This window comes from Grammomys surdaster, unplaced genomic scaffold (assembly GCF_004785775.1).
Source record: "Grammomys surdaster isolate TR1022 unplaced genomic scaffold, NIH_TR_1.0 61, whole genome shotgun sequence".
Classification (NCBI taxonomy): domain Eukaryota; kingdom Metazoa; phylum Chordata; class Mammalia; order Rodentia; family Muridae; genus Grammomys; species Grammomys surdaster.
The window spans coordinates 12,449,736-12,474,165 of NW_021604563.1; positions in this window are offsets into that span (position 1 = coordinate 12,449,736).

A 24,430-nucleotide genomic window follows, 5' to 3' on the forward strand; every position below is an offset into this window, starting at 1 on the left:
TTTATATTCTTCTGAGAATATTGACTGTACACTGGATCAAAATTATTAGCTTCGTTTTTCATTAAACATTCTATTTCTGTTTTAATGCTTCTATTTCTAATTTTTAAAATGCTCTGGTTTGAGTTTGGTGATAAGGATTTAGTGAAAAATTCAGAGAAAAAATCTTTATGCAGAGATTCTAATTCATGTGTTAGAAACACTATGCAGAGCATGTCACATTTTGTTTTCTACTAAAGCAATCAAAACTCACTGATTCATGATAAATCTAATAAATTAAAAATGCATAGAAAAATGAGTTTCTTGAGTGTTCCAGTATATATACAGAGTTATGCCATGTGGACGGGCAATGCTCTCTACAAATATATATATATATTAGTATGTGCATTTGTGTGTGTGTGTGTGTGTGTGTGTATGTGTGTGTACCTGAACATACCTAAAAATTTGTCTTTCAAGTGCTTAGTCAAGATATTCCAAGTAACTATCAAAATAATATTCCTTACTCATTATAACCTTTTCCAGATATATAATTTACTCATAAATTTCCTAATTTTGTTTTTCTTCATATTTGAATAAAAATTCATTATATATAGCACATCAAAGCTGTCTCCATGTGTTAGCTATTGTGCAAATAGCAGCAATAAATATTATTGAACATGTGTCTTTGTAGAGAAACATTGAATCTTTTGAGCTTTGAAGAGGTAGAGCTTAGTCACATGAGAAATCTATTCAATTTCTAAGAAAGTATCATACTGATTTCAATAGTGGCTGCACCAGTGTAAATACTGAAATTGTGCATACTTCACTGTGAGATGTAAAGATCAGAGTTAGTTCTAGGAAGAATATGATCAAAATACATTTTATACATGCATGAAATAGTCAAAGAATTATCCAAAGTACTTTGAAAAGAATTGAAATCTTTATTTTGTACTAAGAACCTCTTTAATTACATAGTCAAAACATTTATAAGCATACATTCATATTTCTTTGTCTTCCATTCTCTTTAAATTTTAGTTTTACATAATACATTCTGATACTAATTTTTACCTTTGACCACCTCCCTGATGCTTCCTACCTCCTCACATACCCAATTTCATGTTTCTTCTCTCTTTCTCTTCCTTCTCCTCCAAATCAACAATCTACCAAAAAAAAAAAAACAACAAAAAATGAAAATCAAAACTATTAAACTAAGATTAAGGAGGTTCATTTCCCCAGCATAGAAGAATGTTAGGGCTGTGAGGTGGAGGTGGGTGGGTGGGGGAGCACCATCATAGAAGCAAGGAGAGGGGAGATGAGATATGGAGCTTGCAGAGAAGAAACTGGGAAGGGGGGCAACATTTGAAATGAAAACAAATAAAATAACCAATAAAAAAATCTGTTACTTCACTAAAAAAATAGGAAAAGAAAGTCAATATAATAAAACATAACAAAAAATACTAAGTGCATACAGAAAAAATGCATGGCATTCAAATTTTGTTGACAAACTACTCCAAGACATGGGGACTGATGGATACACCCAGTTGTACTCAATTGGAAAAACAGATTTTTTTTCTTTCCAAGCACGTATTAGTAATATCTTCTTGGTTACAGCCCAGACAGGTGAAAACTCAAGAAGGTTAATTTATCATATGCTCTCTACCTTTGCCATCATAGGCATTCCTCAACAGACAACAACTCACAATGGCCCCGTCTTCACTAGTGCTCAATTTAAAACCTTCTGCACACACTGGGAAATTGCCCATCATACAGGAATTCCCCACAACCCTCGGGGCCAAGGAATAATAGAAAGAACACACCAGACCCTGAAGGCCCAACTCCTGAAACAACAAACCACCACTTATCCCCCTAATGTACAATTAATGATGGCCCTGGTTACCCTAAACATATTTAACATCTACAAAAGCTCTAGATACCCTCCTATTTCCCTCAATTGGCACACACCAAAGCTAGCTCCCCCTATCCTGGTATGATGGCAAGATCCTTTATATGGAATTTGGAAGGGACCAGACCATCTCCTTACAACTGGGAGTGGTTTTGCTTGTGTCTTTCCACAGGACCAACCCAAGCCTATCTGGGTCCCTGCCAGAAATGTCCGACACCACCCTACCAACCAAGAAGATGGCCCACCTCTCACTGATAGACCAAGAACCAAGGAAGAGGAGGAGAAGGCAAAGGAGACACCATGCCCAGAGGAGCAACAGGATCTCCTGGAAGGACATCCATGACCTAATGACAGCTGCCCAGGCCATGTGCCCTCCACAAGCCCCCCTCTCCTCCATTCTCTTGGCAGTTTTCATCATCTGTCACGCTAACTCTGCTACCGCCCAGCCTCTCCCTAGCCTTCCCAACATCTACCACTGGAGATTCTATGCTAGGGAAACCTACAACAGACACAACAAGATTATAGGAACCCAGGACTGCCCACTTGAAGGATGTCAAATCAGAATTGAGATCCCCCTACACCCTGAATCCATCTCCACTATCCCCGGCCCTTTTCTCTGCTTCCCTTACTGAAACACAGGTAAATGCCTCCAGGAGGTCTCCATATATGGAGGTTGCAGATATTGGAGCTGCAGGATGGAATCCACCAACCATTGGTGGCACCATGCTCACCAACCTTAAAACTCATTTTCAGCTTTCCATCAGTGATTCCTGAAATGAACGTTGGTAAATGGGAGTAATGGGTAAGCTTTACCCCAATGCTAGATACCCAGTAGCTGATTTACACGTCTCCCATGAACTTGCCCCTGCCCCCAAATCTACCTTTACCCATGCTAATATTATCCAACAGGAAAACCAATCTCAGGAGGATGTACACGCTACCCTCTCCTGGCCACAGTACATTCAATACACAGCGGGCCTCCTTCCCTTAACAACCCACCCCAATTCTTCCCAATGCTTTTTCTGTGCTTCTCTCTCCTAGCCATTATTAACAGCTGTTCCCATTAACTTTTCCCTTTACGACTTCCACGGAACCCTGCCCATGAGGAAAACGCAGGATATTCCTCTCTTTGACTATCCCCACCTCTTTGCCTTGTAGGGCCCTCCTCAAAACCCCATCTCACATGTGCCCATGACATCACCATCACCAAACCAGTATGTTAGTCCTCCTGCCCTCCTCTGGTACAAAGGCACTACAGGTGCCTCTATCAACCCTCATTTTCAGGGCTCCTGCACCCCGTGATTGTTGTCCCCCAGGTTTATCTCTATGAACCCGAAGAACTCGTCTTGCAGATGGGAGGAAGCCAAAAGAAGAGAGAAATCTTCACCTCTCTGATCATTGGACTAGGCCTTGCTGTTTCGATTGGTGCACTGGAACTGCTGGAGCAGCCCTTGTCCAAACACATCATCTGGCTGGCAACTTCCAGGACAAGCTTGACCAGGCAATGGCCTCTACTACAGATAGCCTTGAATCCCTTCAATGCCAGATAACCTCTTTAGCAGGAATGGCTTTCCAAAACCGGAGGGCCCTGGACTTGTTGAATGCTGAACATGGAGGGACTTGTGTTTTGTTGGCAGAGGAATGTTGCTTCTATGTCAATGAATCTGGGCTGGTAGAACAAGATGTACAAATGCTCAAGGAGCTCTGGGGGAACCTCCGGGAACGTTATGCTCCCAACACCACTACCCCTTGGTACTCTAACCACTTGATGGCTTGGATTCTTCCCCTCCTTGGCCCCATACTAGCCATTGTAGCTTTACTTCTCCTGGCACCTTGCCTCATTCAATTTTTAAAGCAACAAATGAGTAGCATTGCAAAAGTGACTACCAATCAAGTCTTGGTTCAGTATCAAACTGTTCCCAACTTAGGAGACACTTATTCTGATGACACTTCTCCTTTATAAAAGAAAAAGGGGGAGTTGTAGGGAAGTGGGCTATGAGAAAAGGCCTGAAAGCTTGGTAGAAAGCTCTGGAAGCCCCAGCACCTTGGTCTGAAGAAGGCCATTAGGATGGGAGGCCGCTTCAAGCTTCCCAAAGTCATCTGGCTCTCTTAGCTTCTGCTCCCCACAGCCCCTCCCACGGAGAGGTCCATGGCCAGTGATCACATAGGAGTAGCACCTTCATGCAGATGAGGCTTTCCCAAGCTCTCAGACCAAGCCAATAGGGGTTACCTGCTGCCACCCCAAAAACTGTATATATTGGCCAAGCTCAAAAGTAAATGTGTGTGAGATACTTCCTGCTGTTGGAGAGCTTTTGCCATGGTTCCTCCCCATTGCTGACCAGCCTGCACACTTCAAAGAGCTATATCATTTCTCCCCTCTCCACTGCCACTGTCACTGAGTCACTGAGACTAGGTTGGTGGCAGAGTAGCAACAGCAAACTCTCTCTGCCTGCTCACCACTTATCTCGGACTGCCCGCGGACATCGGCAGCTTACACCCTGTCCTCAGCCCAGCCAGAGATCCTCGTGGGGCCCATCTGGACATCGTCTCGTGTATCAGTACCATTGTGTCTAGAAGATTCTCGAAATTTCCTTAGTCATCTCACTCCTAGGCCTCTTAGAATCACTCCAAATCATTTCTCCTCATAGATTTCTTGAAACTTGGAGGGAAGGTTTGATAAAGATTTTATTCTCAGTTTGAATTTTGAAAGATCATTATTTAGAAGTGTAGGAATAAGTATTATTCAATTTATCAAATTGTTCAAAGACCATAAAGGAGGGTGGGCAATTAATATGACTTGGCCCAACAACAGCATTTAGTAGATAAGTGTACTTACTTCCAAGCCTGAACTTGACTTCTTTCTGTATGATTCATATAGTTAATAAGAGAGAAATGATTTCTTTAAGTTGTCCTCTGTTCTTTATATGCATGTCACAGTATGAAAACACACACACACACATACAAACACACACACACACATACACACACTAAATGGAATTTAATTTTTTAATAGTATAAAATTTCAGTGTACTACTTTACAAAATCTCAGTTCCAATTTAATAATCTAGATGTTTTGAAATTAAGAGAATGAGTAAAAGTGCATAATCATGGGATGTTTAATACAGTATATTTAAGATCAAAGGATATCTAGAAAGCTAAATTGATAACAGAAGTTTTAAAAAGAATCAAAATTTAAGGAAAGAAATTATTCAGAAAATTCATTATCCAAAACAAAGTCCCAGAATGTATTATGAAACCCTGTTATAGCCCTCAATTAAAATGAACAAATCCAATTGTGTACTTAGGAATTTTGAAATCCATTAAGTTATGACACTTAATCACCATGAGTAAAAAACAACCTAATTATACAATCAACTAAATGATCTTACTGATGTATTGCTTTTTAACATTTCAACAATAACAACCAAATAAATGTCCATAGAACTTTCAACAAGACTTGTCTGTTAGGAATTATAAGACAAATGACAAATTTAAATGACAATTATGTAGAATGAACTCTATAATTATAATGAAATAAGCTTATGATTTTAAGTATCTAAAAATATCAAGTAGAATAAAATGAAATGAGAGTATGTGCTAGTTAGCTTTAATTGTCAACTTGACACAGATTATAGTCATCTGATTAGAAAACCTCACGTGAGAAATTGCCAAGATCAGATTTTTCTATGAGCAGGTCTGTTTGGATTATTCTTAATTACTAATAAATATGTGAGACCTTAACAACTGTGAGCTTCTGAAATACTAATTTAAGTATGGCAGCACTACCTTCTGTGAGTATCACCAGCAAAAGCCAAATGATCCTGAGCTGTGGAAGAAAACTAGCCAGTGCCTGAGAATAATCCAGACAATGATATTCCTGTGTAAAGTTTCCTGTCCTCATTTATCACTTAACTTAACTTGCTTTTTGTCAGGAAGTTTTATAATAGTGAGAGAGAAGTAACTGACAACAAATCAAAGTTGTAAGATACACCTAAATTAGAAACTTAACCAATAAACAATTTATATCATTAAATACTTCCACTAGAAATAAGGAAATGACTTATATGAGTTCTTTGTTCAAAACAATCAGAATAAAAGACAAAAGTAAACAACAAACAATTATAAGAAGAGAAAGCATTAAGTTAAGAATAGTAATCATTACAATTATTTGTTATAGCACAGTACGTCAAAAAATAAGATGCTTTGTCAAAATCTAAGTCTGATAAGTGTCTAGCAGGAGTAACAAAATAAATAAAATATATAAGTTGCCCATGACAGAAGTGAAGCAAGATAAATCAAAATACATCCTGCAATCACTCAAGTAAATAGTAATCTAAGTCCCCAAACAACTTTACCATTCTAATTTTGATGATTTAGAAGAAAATTGTTAGAACCTTAAAATTTCAACCTACTAGAGCAAAATGTCTGCAAATCCAAGAGTATCAATAACTCAATAGCCAATAGGGAAATTTACCTCAATTTCAACCCATTTTAGCTGCTCCAAAAATAACACATACTGGGTAAATTGTAAATAGCAGAAATTTCTCTCACAGTTCTACAGTCTAGAGAATCAAATAATCATAATGTGGCAGAAATACAAATGAATACATAAGAGAGACAACAAGAGAAATATTAATCAGAATGTATGCTCCCCCTTTTATTTTCTGGGACATTGCTCCCACAGTAACCAAGTACACTCATAACAATTACATTTATACACTCATGAAGAAAATACTAATACTTCCTAACAACACAATGAAAATCCTACTCCTTCTAAGTTGTAAAATATCAACATTAGTCTTTTAGGTATCTTTCTGTAAACAAACTTCTAAAAAAAAAATAAAAAAGAAAGAAAGAACACTTCCAAAATCATTGTAGTGCAAATGTGAGTATATTGTTACTGCATTTTTCTATCATTCACAAGATTTGACTTCAGTTTCCAACACTATTAGATGACTCATGACAATATCTAAATCCAGCTCTTAGAAATCCAGTACACACTAGGACCTCCACGGTCACCTATATGCACATGTCCACATATAATTTAACAAAAACAAAAAACATTTGCATAAATAGGCAGTAAAATAAAATGCATTTTACATAATTAATATTACAAATGGGGCAATTATAAATATGACAAATAGTGGGAAATCTCTCAAGTATATCTCTATATCTCTATCTTTATATGATTTAACTGTATTCACTTCTATTTTATAAGTTTATTAAATATTTGAGGTTCTCTCACTTTAATATAACAATATTGATGAACTAAAAAAAATAGAAATATGATATTGCCCACTGATAAAAAAAAATCAAGTTGTTAACATTCAAGACCTATTCCTGACAGAAAATCTTTCATCCTGGTATTATAATACAACAATTACCAGTTGACAATATTTTCATAACTATAAGAAAAAATAATCTCTTCTATTTCAAAGTAGCATTTTTATAAAGCAACAAAAATCATTATCATTAATGATGAAAGAACAAAGACTTTTCTATTCTAAGATCCATAACAAAGAAGTATTATTCACACTTTCTGTTTTACCTTGAAATGACCAGTTTTAAGAAGAATAATATTCATGAGAATGAGGAAACTTTTTATGTGAACATTAGTTTGAAAGTCAAAGAAACTTTTTATACTTGCCCTTGAACCCAGGATAATATTTTACCAATGGCAAAGCATATCATGCCTAACTATCAGTGCATCTGTAATTAATAAAGACATTGTTTCTTAACTACAGATTAATAGGAGTTGGGATATTGTGAGTTATCTGACTGCAATTTCTCAAGTCATTGTTAATCAGTTATCAGGGGATAGTGACAAGCAGTCTGCATGTGGCTTCGTGAGTAACTGAGGCAAAAAAACAATGACATCTTAAATGTTTATGAAATTTGAATTGTGCATATTGAACAACATGAAACTTTACTGAGTTATATATTAAAAGTATTGAAAGGCTTCCTTTCATGGCTGGAGCAGATTGGCATGGGAAAAATATGTGTGTGTGTGTGTGTGTGTGTGTGTGTGTGTGTGTGTGTGTGTGTGTATGTATATATATTATATATATATATATATATATATATATATATATATATATAATCTGACTGTATATATAAATGGATATTAAGAGATGCTCAATATTGAAGCTATCAGGGTACAATGATACAAGGTCAGATTAAAAGAACAGTTAATCAGTAGACCTAGAAAATTTATCTAAGGAAGTAAAAATGTAAGGGAATGAGTTCTTCAAAAATATTCTCCATATGTAGGGGTACCTGAAGTGCCTTTTGCATATATATAACTTGATTCCTAGTCAGAAAATATGTGAGAAAGCTCTTGACTTATGCCTCTCTGCAAGTACAATTTGTATGGTCATATAGAAATGCAGGTGTAGCTAAGGCTTGACAGAGAGCTGAGTTCAGAAATAACATTCAAAATATATTTAGAGAAGATTTTTGAATATATATATATAATATATTTGTGTGTATTTAAATATGTGTATGTATTATATTTGTATATATGTATATATGGTATGTGTATATGTTTGATTTGCTGACTTTTGGGATGATTGACTATTGCAATAATGGAATAGAAACTAAGATAAGCACACTTGAAAAGACATTTAACCTTTCACAAAAAGCCCCTAAAAGTCAACAAAGAAGTATATTAGTTCAGTTCTGAATAAGTAAAAAATAGCAAAGCCCACAAAAATAAAAATTTATCACTTTACCTTGAATGTTAATGTATTAAAAATGTTCTGTGTTCTAAAATAAAAATATAGATATTATATACTCATATAGAATAACTTGACCAGTCAAAACATTGAAAATAGAGCTCTTTTGCAACCCAGTTGTGTTACACAGGCATATACTCCTTTCAAAATAAAGGTAAACTATGATTGCTAATTCTGCCCATGTTTGTTTTTGAAGTATTCATAATTGGCAAGTCCTGAAATATCTCGGCACCCTTTAATATTTCAATGAATAAAGAAATATTGTGTACTGACAAATGAAATAGTTGTCAGCTGTTAAGAAATTATATGAAATAACAAACAACCGGGAGAGAGAACCTGTAGAGACACCTCCAGTATATAAGCACTGTCCCCAGTTGAAGGATGGAGCCACATACCCATCTCAAAATTTTTATTTCAGAATTGTTCCTGTCTAAAGGAAATCCAAGGACAAAAAGTATATCACAGACTGAAAGAAAGGCCATCCAAAGAGTGCTCAACCTGGGATCCATCCCATATGCAGACACCGAACCCAGACACTATTGCTGATGCTAAGAAGTTCTTGCTGACAGGAGCTAGATATGGCTCTCCCCTGAGAGACTCTGCCAGCACCTAATACAGATACAGATACTCATAGACAACCATTGGACTTAGCCCGGGGACCCTAATAGTAGACTTAGGGGAAGCAATGAAGAGCTGAACGGGATTTCAACCTCAGAGAAGGAACTACAATATCAACTAACCAGGCCACCCAGAGCTCCCAGGGATTAAATCACCAATCAAAGAGTATACATGGAGTGATCTTTGGCTCCAGCTACATATGTAGCAGAAGATTGCTTTATCTGACATCTATGGGAGGGAAGCTCCTTGGTCCTCTGGAGGCTTGATGCCCCAATATAGGGAGATGCTAGAGCAGTAAGGCAAGAATTGGTGAGTGGGTGGAGGAGCAACCTCATGGAGACAAAGTGGAAGGTGAATGAGATGGAGAGTTTGCAGAAGGGAAACCTGGAAAGGTGATAATATTTTAAATAAAATAGTCAATAAAATAAAATAAAAATACTAGATTGAGATAAATAATAAATTCAGATTTTTGTGATTTTCAGGGAAATGAATGGAATTCAGTATTGCATGGGGATAAATAAGGGAGAATCAAAATGATAGACACCTCCTAATTTCTTTCATGTGTGGAATTTGAAAACATTGTAAAAGAAGAGAATAATTAGGGAAAAGGTAGTGGAATGGAGATGATATATAAGTATTCATGATGAGGAAGATACAACTTGTCAACTTAAACTTAAATGCATGAGGAAACCCAGTATTTTATACAATGAATGTACATGATTTAAATATCTCAACCAAAGACCAACCAGATGGAACATCAGGTAAAAGGACTTGCCATGCAATCCTGATAATTTGAATTTGATTACCAGAATCCATGTGAAGATTTGATTACAAGAACCAACTCCACAGAATTATCCTATGATCACCACACTCATGATGTAGCATGGGTCTCAACCAACAACATTAATAAATTAACTTAATTTACAAAAAAAAAGGTACTGAAGAAAAATGGCTCACCTGATAAAGTATACTGAAACCTAAAGATCAATTTGAAGCCCAAATATAGAGTAGTTAGCAAGTTCCTAAAATTCTAGCTACAATGTATTTAACACCCATTTCTTGTCCGTATAAGCATCTGAGTCACATGCACATTTAAAAAGCGCACATGCACTCATGCACACATGTATGCACACATGAACACACACACACACACATGTTTTATAATTTTATAAAGTAAAATCTTTTCAAAAAGAAAATAGTTAAACTGCATATGTTTTATCCTAAAATGCTGATCTGATTTCTGATTTTTCTGATTTGAACATATCAGTTGAATTCAAGGGATATCAAATAGCAAAACCAAATAACCATGAAAACAAATTTGCAAAGAAGACTCACATTTTTTGCAATTGAAAACATATTGAAATAAAAATGTAATTGGATACTGTGATACTTGCATAAAGTCACACATATAATAAACTTAAGTACAATAATATAGTTGTAAGTAACTAAGTATTATATATAAATTTTCACCACTGGGCTGTCAATTATTTGAGGGAAAGATAATTTTCTTTTATTATTTCAATACATTTACATGGGTAAAATTGGTATCTAGATTAATAGTAAAATGAAATAAATTCATAAACTTAAATATGAAAACATTCAACATGAGTACAAATTGACTAAAAATAGAACATGGAATTAAATGAAACATACAATTTTAAGAACAATATGCAATATGAAATAGGATTTAATGACCCAACACTGAAAGCACAAGTGACAGGAAGATAAAACTGTACTCGATGTAAAAATTAAAATATGTGATAGAGGGCTAATATCCAAGATATATAAATAACTCAAGAAGTTACACAAATTCATACACACATATATACACTCAAAAAACAACAAAACACAATAGCAACAAAATATAACAAAAACAAATAAAGTGGTTAGAAAATGAGGTGCAGAGGTAAACAGAGAATTGTCAACTGAGAAATCACTATTGGCTGTAAAACACTTAAAGAAATATGGAAAGTCCTTACTCAGGAAAGCACAAATCAGAACAATTCTGCAGTTCTACTTATCACCAAAAAGATTGACTAAAATAATAAAAATAGATAGCACATGCTAGATTTAGAACAAGGGACCACTCCTCTGTTGGTGTTAGGAGTGAAAACTTTTTTTTTTATTGGATGATTTATTTACATTTCCTATGTTGTCCCCTTACCCCATCCCCCACCACCCCCTCGGAACCCCCAATCCCCTCGCCCCTCCTCCTTCTTCTCTGTGGATGTAACCTCTATCTACCCCCCCACTCCCACCTCCCCACCCTCAAAATTCCCACCCCCTGGGGCATCCAGCCTTCATGAGGTCAAGGTTCTCTTCTTCCACCTATGCCCAGCAGGGCCCTCCACTTTTACATATTCAGCTGAAGCCCTGGATCCCCCCCTAAGTGCTCCCAGGCTGGTGGTTTAGACCCTGGGAGCTGTGGTTGGTTGGTATTGTTGCTCTCCTCATGGTGCAGTAAATCCTTTCAGCTCCTTCAGTCTTCACTCTAACTCCTCTATTGAGAACCCCATGATCAGTTCAATGGCTAGTTGTGAGCATCTGCCTCTGAATATGTCTGACTCTTGAAGGATATCCATATCAGGCTCTTATCAGCATGCACTTCCTGTCTTCCACATCAGCATCTACCTTTGGTGATTGCACATGGGATAGATACTCAGGTGGAGTGGTCTTGAGACGGCCCCTCCTTCAGTTTCTGTCCCTCACTTTGTCTCCATATTTGCTCCCTTGAGTATTTTGTTGCTCCTTCTAAGAAGGACCGAATCACCCTCACTTGGTCTTCCTTCTTTATGGGCTTCATGTGGCCTGTGAGTTGCATCTTGGGCATTTCAAGGTTCTAGGCTAACATCCAATAATCAGTGAGTGAATACCATGTGTGTTCTTTTGTGATTGGCTTACCTCACTCAGGATGATAATTTCTAGTTCCATCCATTTACCTAGGAACCTCTCGAATTCATTGTTTTTAATAGCTGAGTAATACTCCATTGTGTAAATATACCACATTTTTTGAATCCATTCCTCAGTTGAAGGACATCTGGGTTCTTTCCAGCTCCTGGCTATTATAAATAAGGCTGCTATGAACATAGTTGAGCATATGTCCTTATTATATGTTCGAGCATCTTCTGGGTATATGCCTAGGAGTGGTATAGCTGGATCCTCGGGTAATGCTATGTCCAATTTTGTGAGGAACCGCCAGACTGATTTCCAAAGTGGTTGCACCATCTTGCAGTCCCACCAACAATGGAGGAGTGTTCCTCTTTCTCCACACCCTCGCCAGCATCTACTATCACCTGAGTTTTTAATCTTAGCCATTCTGACTGGTGTGAGATGGAATCTCAGGGTTGTTTTGATTTGCATTTCCCTGACGACTAAGGATGCTGAACATTTCTTTAGATGCTTCTCGGCCATTCGAGTTTCTTCCGTTGAAAATTCTTTGTTAAGCTCTATACCCCATTTTTTAATAGGGTAATTTGGTTGTCTGGAGTCTAATTTCTTGAGTTCTTTTTATATATTGGATATTAGCCCTCTATCAGATGAAGGATTGGTAAAGATCTTTTCCCAATTTGTTGGTTGTCGTTTTGTCCTATTGACAGTGTCCTTTGCCTTACAGAAACTTTGCAATTTTATGAAGTCCCATTTGTCAATTCTCGATCTTAGAGCATATGCCATTGGAGTTCTGTTCAGGAACTTTTCCCCTGTGCCCAAGTATTCGAGGCTTTTCCCCACCTTCTCTTCTATTAGTTTCAGTGTATCTGGTTTTATGTGGAGGTCCTTTATCCACTTAGACTTGAGCTTTGTACAAGGGGATAAGAATGGATCAATTTTCATTCTTCTACATGTTGTCTTACAGTTGAACCAGTAGCCTTCCTCTACATGAAAGATAAACAGACTGAAAAAGAAATTAGGGAAATGACACCCTTCACAATAGTTGCAAATAATATAAAATACCTTGGTGTGAATCTAACCAAGCAAGTGAAAGACCTGTATGACAAGAACTTCAAGTCTCTGAAGAAAGAAATTGAAGAAGATCTCAGAAGATGGAAAGATCTCCCATGCTCATGGATTGGCAGGATTAATATAATAAAATGGCTATCTTGCCAAAAGCAATCTACAGATTCAATGCAATCCCCATTAAAATCCCAACTCAATTCTTCACAGAGTTAGAAAAGGAAATTCTCAAATTCATATGGAATAACAAAAAACCCAGGATAGCGAAAAATATTCTCTACAATAAAAGAACTTCTGGAGGAATCACCTTCCCTGACCTCAAGCTGTACTGCAGAGCAATAGTGATAAAAACTACCTGGTATTGGTACAGAGACAGGCAGGAAGATCAATGGAATAGAATTGAAGACCCAGAAATGAACCCACACTCCTACGGTCACTTGATCTTTGACAAAGGAGCTAAAACTGTCCAGTGGAAAAAGGACAGCATTTTCAACAAATGGTGCTGGTTCAACTGGAAGACAACATGTAGAAGAGTGAAAACTTATACAACTACTGTACAAACCAATTTGGGAGTTTCTCAGAAAATGGGGAGTATTTCTACCTTGAGACCCACTAAACCAATCCTGAGCATATACCCAAAAGCTGTTCCACTATACCACAGTGCCACCTGCTCACCTATGTTCTTAGCAGGATTATTTATCATAGCTACAAATTAGAAACAATCTTGATGTTCTCCAACTGAAAACTGGATAAAGAAAATATGATACATCTACAAAAGGAAATATTATTTGTCTATTAAAAAGAAAGATATCAAGAATTTTGCAGACAAATATATGGAAGTTGAGAATATCATCCTGAGTGAAGTATTCCAGGCCCCCCTAAAGACACCTATGTCATGTACTCACATATAAGTTGACACAAGCCATAATGTGCTAGATAACTATGCTATAATCCACAGAATGAAAGAAACAAAGTAATAGGCAGGGCCCAATAAAGAATGTATGAACATAGCTCAGAGAAGGCAACTAAACAATTATTGGATGTGGATGCAGAGAGGGAACTGGTTAGGATGGAGAGTGAGTAGGTGTACAGAGATTGAGATTCAGAATGGAAAGTGGTTGGAGATGGCTGGTATTCAGTTGAAAATTTACTTAGAGGGCATCTCTTGTGACTAGGTGGGGGCTTGGGTAGGTGGAGGATACAGGGAGTCTATTGGAGTTGACCCTAGCTGAAATTCCTATCAGAGGGGGATATAGAGACTGATGTGTCCACCTCCTGTAGCCAGGCAGGACTTTGAAAGGAAAGAGGGGGACATTAATCTACCCAGAACATCTTCAATCCAAAATTTGTCTTGCCTACAAGATGTATAGGGATAAAGATGGAGCAGAGTCTGAGAGAATAACCGTTCAAAGATTGCCCCAACTTGAGACACATTCCTTGTGAGAGAAGAGAGAGAACAACTGACACTATTAATGATACTCTGCTTTGCTTGCCCACTAGAAGCTACCATAACTATATCCTGAGAGGCTTCTTCCAGCAGCTGATGATGGCAGATGCAGAGACCCACAGCCAAACATTAGGCAGAGCTCTAAGAGACCTGTAGAAGAGTGAGGGATAGAAGTGAGTAAGTTGGAAGAGTCAAGAACACCATAGGAAGACCTACAGAGTCAACTAACCTGGTATAGTGGGTGTTCACAGAACCTGGGCCACCAACCAGGGAGCATGCAGCAGTTGGACCTAGACCACATATACATGTGTAGCAAATGTGCAGGTTCATCTTCATGTGGGGCCCCTAACATATGGAGTGGAGGATGACTTGGTACTCTATTCCCTGCCTTTGGATTCCCTTCCCAATACCTGGACTGATTGGATGTGCCTCAGTGGGAAAGGATTTGTCTAGTCCTGCTACACTAGATATCCTAGGGTGGAGTGGTACCCAGGGGAGGAGGGCTCCCCTCTCTAAGCAGTAGGGTAGGGAACAACAAGGAAGGGCTTTTTAAGAATGAGACTGGGAAGAGAGAAGGGAAGAGGGGTTGTGATCATGATATAAAGTGAATAAAAATAAATGATTTGAAAAAGTTAAGTATGTGTACATAAATTGACATTTTCAAGAAACTTAAAAGACAATGCAAAGTAAAATAGAAAGTAGTATCAAGACACATTCTGACAGATTGTGAAAGATTAGCTGGCTGTTCTACAGTTAATTTGTTAATAAGGTAGTTATAATATGACAGAGATTCTTAGTAGTTATCTTTTTAAAGAAAATATAGGTATTTCTTTAAAGACAATATATCACTATGATCCTCTGCAAAACCTCAATATCATTTGCCATCTGAAAATTTCAAATCAAACCTTAATGAGAGATGATTTAAAATTCATTTTGAAGAATATGGTAACAATTTACAAGGGGAAGGTTGTGGGAACTTGAGATATTGATGCATATACTAGTAAATATATATAAAATTTAGGAACTAGTTCTTAAGCTAGAAAATGTATTATCACATACACCTGAGTATTTCAACAATTGTATGAGTAAGAAATATACAAGAAAAGAATATTCACACAAAAGTTAATCGAGGCATTATTCTGACTTGGCGCCCTTTGGGGAAAAATATCACGTAGCCAGAGTTTATGACAAGAACAAAGTACCATATCCATTCTATGAAATAGTTTTCTGTTATAGAAATAAATAATATACTCAAAAGTGCAATGGTCTAGAGAATGTCCCATAGTGCTTAGGTAAAGAAATCTGCCTCAGAAGTTTACATATATCTTTCTAATTCCAAAAGTTATATATACATATACAGTTGAGGTCTGAATGGTGGCATTCGATTGAGTGGTTTGGTTATTCAGAATTTTAGTTGTATTAATCAAATATGTATGTGTTTTAATATATTATCTATGAATACAATATTAGATAACTGATGAATTCACATACTTGTCAGTAGTATGCTTATAATTTCTCCATGTATTTTCGAAGAGGAAAATATTCTTTTTTTTTTTTTTGAGATAGGTTTCTGTATGTAGATCCAACAGTCCTGGAACTCACTCTGTATACCAGAGTGCCCTCAACCTCAAAGATCTGCCTTCCTATCCTTCCTGAATTCTGGGATTAAAGGCAGGATCCACCAGCACTCTGCTGAAGAAGATGCATTTTATAGGGAGCAAAAGTTGCTCATAATTTCTGTTTTCATTTGGTTTATATTATAGATCTGTCTCTATTGAGAAAATATTTCTTTTAATTCTTTCTGGACAAAAAAATTACTTCCTAGGAGACGTTGCTATAATTGCTTTAAAGTCATTTTTCAATAATCTCAACTCTTGTTTGATCTCATTTATTGTCTCTAACCTGTCACTTATATGATGCCTTCATTTGCATATATTGATTTTATATGGTATACTAAGCATTTTAAATACTGTAGTATGTGACTGTTTCTTGTGAAAATATACCACAGCATGATTTTTTTGGTTGTTTGAGTTATCAACTATTTAACCTAGTTAAATTAATAATATAGATATTGTATTACCTCTCGTAAATGTTGCCTCAAGGTCTTCGAAGCTATTTTCTCTTTCAGAACAGTGTGCCAATAGGGTGACTTTGCATTTGTTATTTGACTGCGTCATAGCTCAGAACTCCAGCCCTTTTCACACAGGGATTTCCTACATCCAATATATTTTCCAATACCCATGAGTCAAGTTTTCTAGATTCCATATGCAAAAGGCAGATTCCTTTTTTTTTTTTCTGGGTTGAATGTAGCCTTAGAATTGTCTGAGACTCACATTATTTTGCTAATCAGTAAGAAGTGAGAGATGTTTAAAAAATAAATAAACAAACAAAAACAAAATATTTCCCTTGTAATCCAAGGACTAGGGGAGTGTGGAATTCTATTCCCAAAGTTAGAAGGGTAAATATTCCACCACTGTTGGTGCTTTATATCAACCACATAACAGAGCCAGTATTCCAAAGTGTCAGCAGCAATTTTCAAGCCCCTTAAAACTTTGTTCTTCTCCTCTCTCTTCTCTACACAGGATCACATTCACACTCATAAAGGGAGAAAATTGAATATAATTTTCTGGAGTGAACTGAGAGGAAATAGCAATTAAGAGGGCACACACACCTTCTGAAGGAACATGAAGGTCTGTCTTAGTACTAAGACAAATTTTGATCACTCAATTAAGTTGTACTCCAAATCTTTTTAAGAAATGATACAAAAGCCAGGATCATTGTTTAAGCTTTCACAGAAAATTATGAATATATCTATATTTTATAACTTATTGAATGAACATATACCCACACTGGGGCATCCAGCCTTCACAGAACCAAGGACATCCTCTCCCACCTATGTCCAACACAGCTGAAACCATGGGTCTCTCCCTATGTGCTCCATGGCTGGTGGTTTAGACCCTGGGAGCTCTGGTTCATTGGTATTATTGCTCTCCCCATGGGGCCACAAACCCTTTCAGCTCCTTCATTTCTCTCTAACTCCTCCATTGAGAACTCCATGATCAGTTAAATTGTTAGCTGTGAGCATCCTCCTCTGTATATGTTAGGGTCTGGAAAAGCCTCTAAGGAGACAACTATATCAGACTCCTCTAAGCATGCCCCTCCTGGCATTCACTAAGGTGTCTGTTTTTGGTGAATGCACATGGGATGGTTCCTCAGGTAGGGCAGTCTCCGTATAGTCCCTCCTTCAGTTTCTGTTCCACATATTCACTCCACATATTCATTCCATATTTTCAGTTTCGGTTCTCCATATTTGCTCCCCTGAGTATTTTGTTACTCTCTAAGAAGGACCAAAGCACTGAGACACTTTGGTCTTCCTTCTTCATGAGCTTCATGTGGTCTGTGAGTTGTAAATTGGGTACTGAGACCTTTGGGGTTAATATCCACTTATCAGTGAGTGCATATCATGTGTGCTCTTTGGTGATTGGTTCACCTCACTCCAGTTGATATTTTCTAGCTCCATCCATTTTCCTAAGTATTTCATGAATTCATTGCTTTTAATAGTTGAATAATATTTCATTGTGTAAATGTACTACATTTTCTGTATCCATTCCTCAGTTAAAAGACAGCTGGGTTTTTTGCAGCTTCTGGCTATTATAAATAAGGCTGCTATGAACATAGCAGAGCATATATCCTTGTTATATGTTGGAGCATCTTATGGGTATATGCCCAGGAGAGGTATAGCTGGGTCCTCTTGTAATGGCCAATTTTCTGAGGAACCACTAGACTGATTTCCAGAGTGGTTGTACCAGCTTGCAATCCCACCAAAAATTGAGGAATGTTCCTTTTTCTCCACATCCCTGCCAGCATCTACTATCACCTGAGGTGTTTTTCTTTCTTTCTTTTTTTTTTTATCTTAGTCAGTCTTACAAGTGTGAAGTGGAATCTCAGTGTTATTTTAGTTTACATTTCCCTGATGACTAAGGATGTTGAACAGTTTTTTAGGTGCCTCTTGATCCATTTGAGTTTCCTCAGTCAAGAATTCTTTGTTTAGCTCTGTACCCCAATTTTAAAATAGGATTATTTGATTGTCTGGGGTCTAATTTCTTGATTTTTCTTGTATATGTTAGATATAAGCCCTCTATAAGATTGTAGGATTTATAAAGATATTTTCACAATCTGTTACTCACAGTTTTGTCCTATTGACAGTGTCCATTGCTTTACATAAGCCTTGCAATCTAATGTGGTCCCATTTTCAATTCTTGATCTTAGTGCATAAACCATTGATGTTCTGTTCAGGAACTTTTCCACTGTGCCCAAATATTCAAGGCTCTTCCCCACTTTCTCTTCTATTAGTTTCAGTGTATCTGGTTTTAAGTGCAGGTCCTTTATCTATTTGGACTTGAGCGTTGTACAATGAAATAAGAATGGATTAATTTGCTTTCTTCTACATACTGACCTCCAGTTGGATCAGCACCATTTGTTGAAAATGCTGTTCTTTTCCCACTGGATGATATTAGCTCCTTTGTCAAAGATCAAGTGACCATAAGCATGTGAATGCATGTCTGGGTGTTCAATTTTATTCCATTGATCTTCCTCCCAGTCTCTGTACCATTACCATGCAGTTGTTTACACTATTGCTCTGTAGTACAGCTTGAGGTCAGGGATGGTGATTCACCTAAAAGTTCTTTAATTGTTGAGAATAGTTTTCACTATACTGGGCTTTGTTATTTGAAATGAATTTGCAAATTGCTCCTTCTATCTCTATGAAGAATTGTGTTGGAATTTTGATGGGGATTGCATTGAATTTGTAGATTGCTTTTTGCAAAATGGACATTTTTGCTATATTAATCCTGCTAATCAATGAGCATGGGAGATCTTTCAAACTTCTGAGGTCTTAGATTTCTTTCTTCAAGGACTTGAAGTTCCTATTATATAGATTTTTCACATGCTTTGTTAGATTCAGAGAAAGATATTTTATATTTGTTTTGGTGACTATTCTGAATGTTGTTTTTTTCCCTAATTTCTTTCTCAGGCTGTTTATCTTTTGAATAGAGGAAGGCTCTTGATTTGTTTGAATTAATTTTATATCCAGCCAATTTGCTGAAATTGTTTATTAGGTTTAGAAGTTCTCTGGTGAAAGTTTTGGTGTCACTTAAATATACTATCATATCATGTGCAAATAGTGATATTTTGACTTCTTTCTTTCCTACTTGTATCCCTTTGACTTCCTTTTGTTGTTTAATTGCTCTGGCTAGGACTTCAAGTACTAAATTTAATAGGTAGGGAGAGAGTGAGCAGCCTAGTCTAGTTACAGATTTTAGTGAGATTGCTTCATGTTTCTCTCCATTTATCTTGATGTTGTCTACTGGTTTGCTATATATTGCTACTATGTTTAGTTGTGAGTCTTGAATTCCTGGTCTTTCCAGGACTTTTACCATGAAGGTGTGTTGAATTTTGTCAAATGCTTTCTCAGCATCTAGTGAGATGATCATGTGGGTTTTTTTTTCCTCTTGAGTTTGTTTACATATTGGATTTTGTTGATGGATTACTGTATAGTTAACCATCCCTGCATTTTTGGATAAAGACTTGATCATGATGGATGATTGTTTTGATGTATTCTTGGATTTGGTTTGTCAGAATTTTATAGAGTGTTTTTGCATCAATATTCATAAAAGGAGATTGATCTGAAGTTCTCTTTCATTGTTGGGTCTTTCTGTGGTTTTGGTATGAGTTAAATTGTGGCTTCATAGAATGAATTGGGTAGTGTTCCTTCTGTTTCTATTTTGTGGAATAGTTTATAGAGAATTGGTATTTGGTCTTCTTAAAAGGTCTGATAGAATTTTGCACTAAAACCATTGTAGAGTGAAAAATTATAGATACTGGGTATATAGAATCCTTTTTAGACATATAAAATATTCTTTAGGCTTTCTTTATAAAGACATGGAGAAACCGAGCCATGAAGCAAGTTAAGAATGTAGAAAGACCAGTCACCATTACTGGAACTGGCCGACCACAAAGAGAAAGGAAAGAATGCAGGTGAGCTAGATAGAAGCAAACTGGAAACCAAGCTGACAACCAAGCTGGTAACCGCAGTGACAGGGCAAGGCCACAATAACAGGGCAGGACCACATTCTTGAGAAAGATTAGCATACAGAGATTTTTCACATCACCATGACTCACATAGGTTTGGTTCCATTGGAATGTTCCACTATTTTTATGTTATGCCACCTTAACAACCCCTCATCCCCCTCCCCATTCCTTGGTTTGTGGTTTTTCCCCTTAAAAACCCCTCTCAAACTGGCTGTCGGGGTCAATTCAGCTCCTGCGTGGGCATACGAATTGACCAGCAGCTAACTGTCACATGCCCGAATAAACCTCGCTTTTGCTCCGGTACACGGTGTCTCGAGCAGATTACTGGGTGTTCGAGACTTTCTGAGACTTGAGTGAGGGTCTCCCCTCTGTGGAGGTCTTCACCATCTGGTCCTGGACTTGAATTCCTTGTCTTTTGGTATTTTGAATTTTTGGTAGGGAAACTTTTAATGACTGCTGCTGTTTCTTTAGGGGTTATAGGGCTATTTAGATGGTTTATATTATCCTGATTTGACTTTGGTGTCTGGTAGCTGTCTGGGAAATTGTCCTTTTCAACCAGATTTTCCAGTTTTGTTGAGAACATGCTTTTGTAATAGGAACTGATTTTTTTTTTGAATTTCCTCATTTTTTGTTGTTATGTTTCCCTTTTCAGTTCTGATTTTATTAATTTGGATACTGTCTCTGAGCCCTCTGGTTAGTCTGGCTACGGGTTTATCTATCTTGTTAATTTTCTCAAAGAACCAGCTCCTGGTTTTGTTGATTTTTTTGTATAGTTCTTTTTGCTTCTATTTGGTTGATTTCAGTCCTGAGTTTTATTATTTTCTGTTGTCTACTCCTCTTGGGTGTATTTGCCTCTATCTGTTCTAGAGCTTTCAGATGGGCTGTCAAGTTGTTAGTGTATGCTCTCTCCACTTTCTTTTTGTAGGCACTTAGAGCTATGAGTTTTCCATTTAGCACTGTTTTCATTGTGTCCCATAAGTTTTGTTATGGTGTGTCCCCTTCCCCCAGCCTTGAGCAGGCCTAAGAGATGAGACCTTGTTTACCACAGTAGACCAAACAATAGGACTCTGGAGGTATGGCCTGGAGGCATTTCCTGCCCTTGGCAGAGGCAGGGCTTGCTTTGTCCTTGGCACCTCTCTGGCTGCCTGTAGCCAGGTACACAAGCTGAGAAGAATAGACTTCCTGCTGAGCTTGCTTTGAGACATCTCCAGCCAGTGATTACCTATGGATTCCCCTCACCTCCAGCAGGATGGTTTCTGCTCACCCCTGAGCTCACCCACAGCTGGCTGAAGCAAGAAGGAACTCTGGGGTTGGGGGTGTGTTATCCCCTTTAAATTGAAAGCTGAACATTAAAGCATTGAGCCTCGATCAGAAACCTTTGTCCTGGCTTTATCTCTTCCGGCCCTCCTCCCATTCCCAGCCTCTCTTTCAGGTGAACCTGGTCGACTGTAGCCACTGGTGGCAACAATGATGTGCATTCATTTTCATTAATTTCTAAAAAGTTCTTAGTTGCTTTCTTTATTTCTTCCTTGACCAAGATATCATTGAGTAGATCTTTATTCAGTTTCCACATTTATGTTGGCTTTCCTTTGTTTTTGTTATTATTGAAGACCAGCATTAGTCCTTGGTTATATGATAGGATGCAAGGTATTATTTTAAACATTTTGTATTTGTTGAGGCCTGTTTTGTGACCAATTATATGATATATTTTGGAGAAGATACCATGAGGTATTGAGAAAAGGTATAATCTTTTGTTTTAGGATAAAATATTCTGCAGATATCTGTGAAAACTATTTGGTTCATAACTTCTGTTAGTTTCACTGTGTCTCTGATTAATTTCTGTTTCTATGATCTGTCCATTTCTGAGAGTGTGGTGTTAAATTCTCCAACTATTACTGTGTGAGATATAATGTGTGCTTTTAGCTTTAGTAAGGTTTCTTTTATGAATGTGGATTCCTTTGAATTTGGACCATAGATATTCAGAATTGAGAGTTCATCTTGGTAGATTTTATTTTCCTTTGACAAGTATGAATTGTCCTTCCTTATCTCGTTTGATAATTTTGTTCAAATGCCAATTTTATTAGATATTAGAATAGCTACTCCAGTTTCTTTCCTGGTACCATATCCTTGGAAAATTGTTTTCCAGCCTTTTACTCTGAGATAGTGTCTGTCTTTGTCACTGAGATGTGTCCTGTTTGCAGCAAAATGTTGTGTCCTGCTTATGTATCCAGTCTGATAGTCTGCATCTTTTTATTGGGGAATTGAGTCCATTCATGATAAGAAATATTAATGAAAAGTGATTATTGCTTCCTGTTATGTTTGTTATAAGAGGTGTAATTATGTTTGTGTGGTTATCTTCTTTTGGGTTTGTTAAAAAGTTGCATTCTTGCTTTTTCTAGGTTGTAGTTTGCCACACTTTTAAATCAAAATAAATATCCCTCTTTCTGGATGCTTCAAAGAACTGCAGGTTCAGTGGGTCTTTGGTCTGGCCAGAAATGCCAAAATTGTTTCAGCATCTACAAAGGAAACTGATGAAAGGTAGAAAGCAGGGGCCCCAGGTCTCATCCATTACCTTGGCAGCACAAATGCCAGCAGAAGTGACAGCTGTGATGGGTAGCAGGCAGGTGGTTGCAGCTGCAGCAAAGGACAGCAGGGGCACAAGTATGCCTACTAGGGACCTGTCTAAAATCCAGTAATGAATGCTTTGTGAGAGAAAAATCTTCCCCAAAGTATTACAGCTTTATAAAACAGCCACTCTTGGACAATTCTCAGTAAAGTAACTTGTGTACTTTATTCCATGTTGACAGTGACTTTATAAACATTTAGTAGTTGGGTGGGATCCAGGGTTAGATGATTTGAATTGCCTCAGTTTGATGTGCTAGTGATGCTCTATTTGCATGGAGAAGGACTTCAGATATTTTCCCTATGTGACTTATTTTCATGTTCCTCTCAGTGGATATCATTTTTACCTCTTCCAGAGTGTGTAGAGTTTGGTGGAGAGCTGGCCCCATGCATATAACACTCAATTCTGAGTTTCATAATATTTGGACTCAGTGTTATCAGTCTGGTGGCACAGTCCTGTCCATCGCCCCCAATCTATGCTGATATATTGTCTTTAATTTAGATAGTTCTTCTGTATGTCATAATAACCACTTTGAGTGCATATTACTACTGCCTTGTTTCACCTCTAGTTCTGCAACAATTCTTAAGCCTTGAGAAGAAGAAATATGATATAGGTGTTCCATTTAGAATGTTTAATATTGTTTAGCTTGTTATTCTCTGCACTTTGAAATGCTGCTGTTGTCTATGATAGTTATGATCTTTTGAAAAATAATTCTCTGTTTGGGAAATGTACTAATCTGTGGATATTAGAAGTTGGAGTACCACTAAGTTAATTTAACATGATAATAGTAGGTGTTGCCCTAGAGTGTATGACTCATCTAACCACCAGGTCATAGCCCAACAATGGTCTTAGGAAGGAGTTTCATCTTGTCAAGTTGGACTTAAAGCTAATCAGAATATTTGTTAATACCATGCTGTTTGTTCCACGTTTGTACCAGGGGGCATATTCCTGAAAAACAGTGGTTATCAAAGCTCACCAAGTTAACAGCTAGATAATATAAATGACTACTCTTAACCTCAGATAGCATTCATTGTACCTTATAACAATACAAAAGCTAACTAGTAGGGATGGGACTTCCAGTTCTGTAG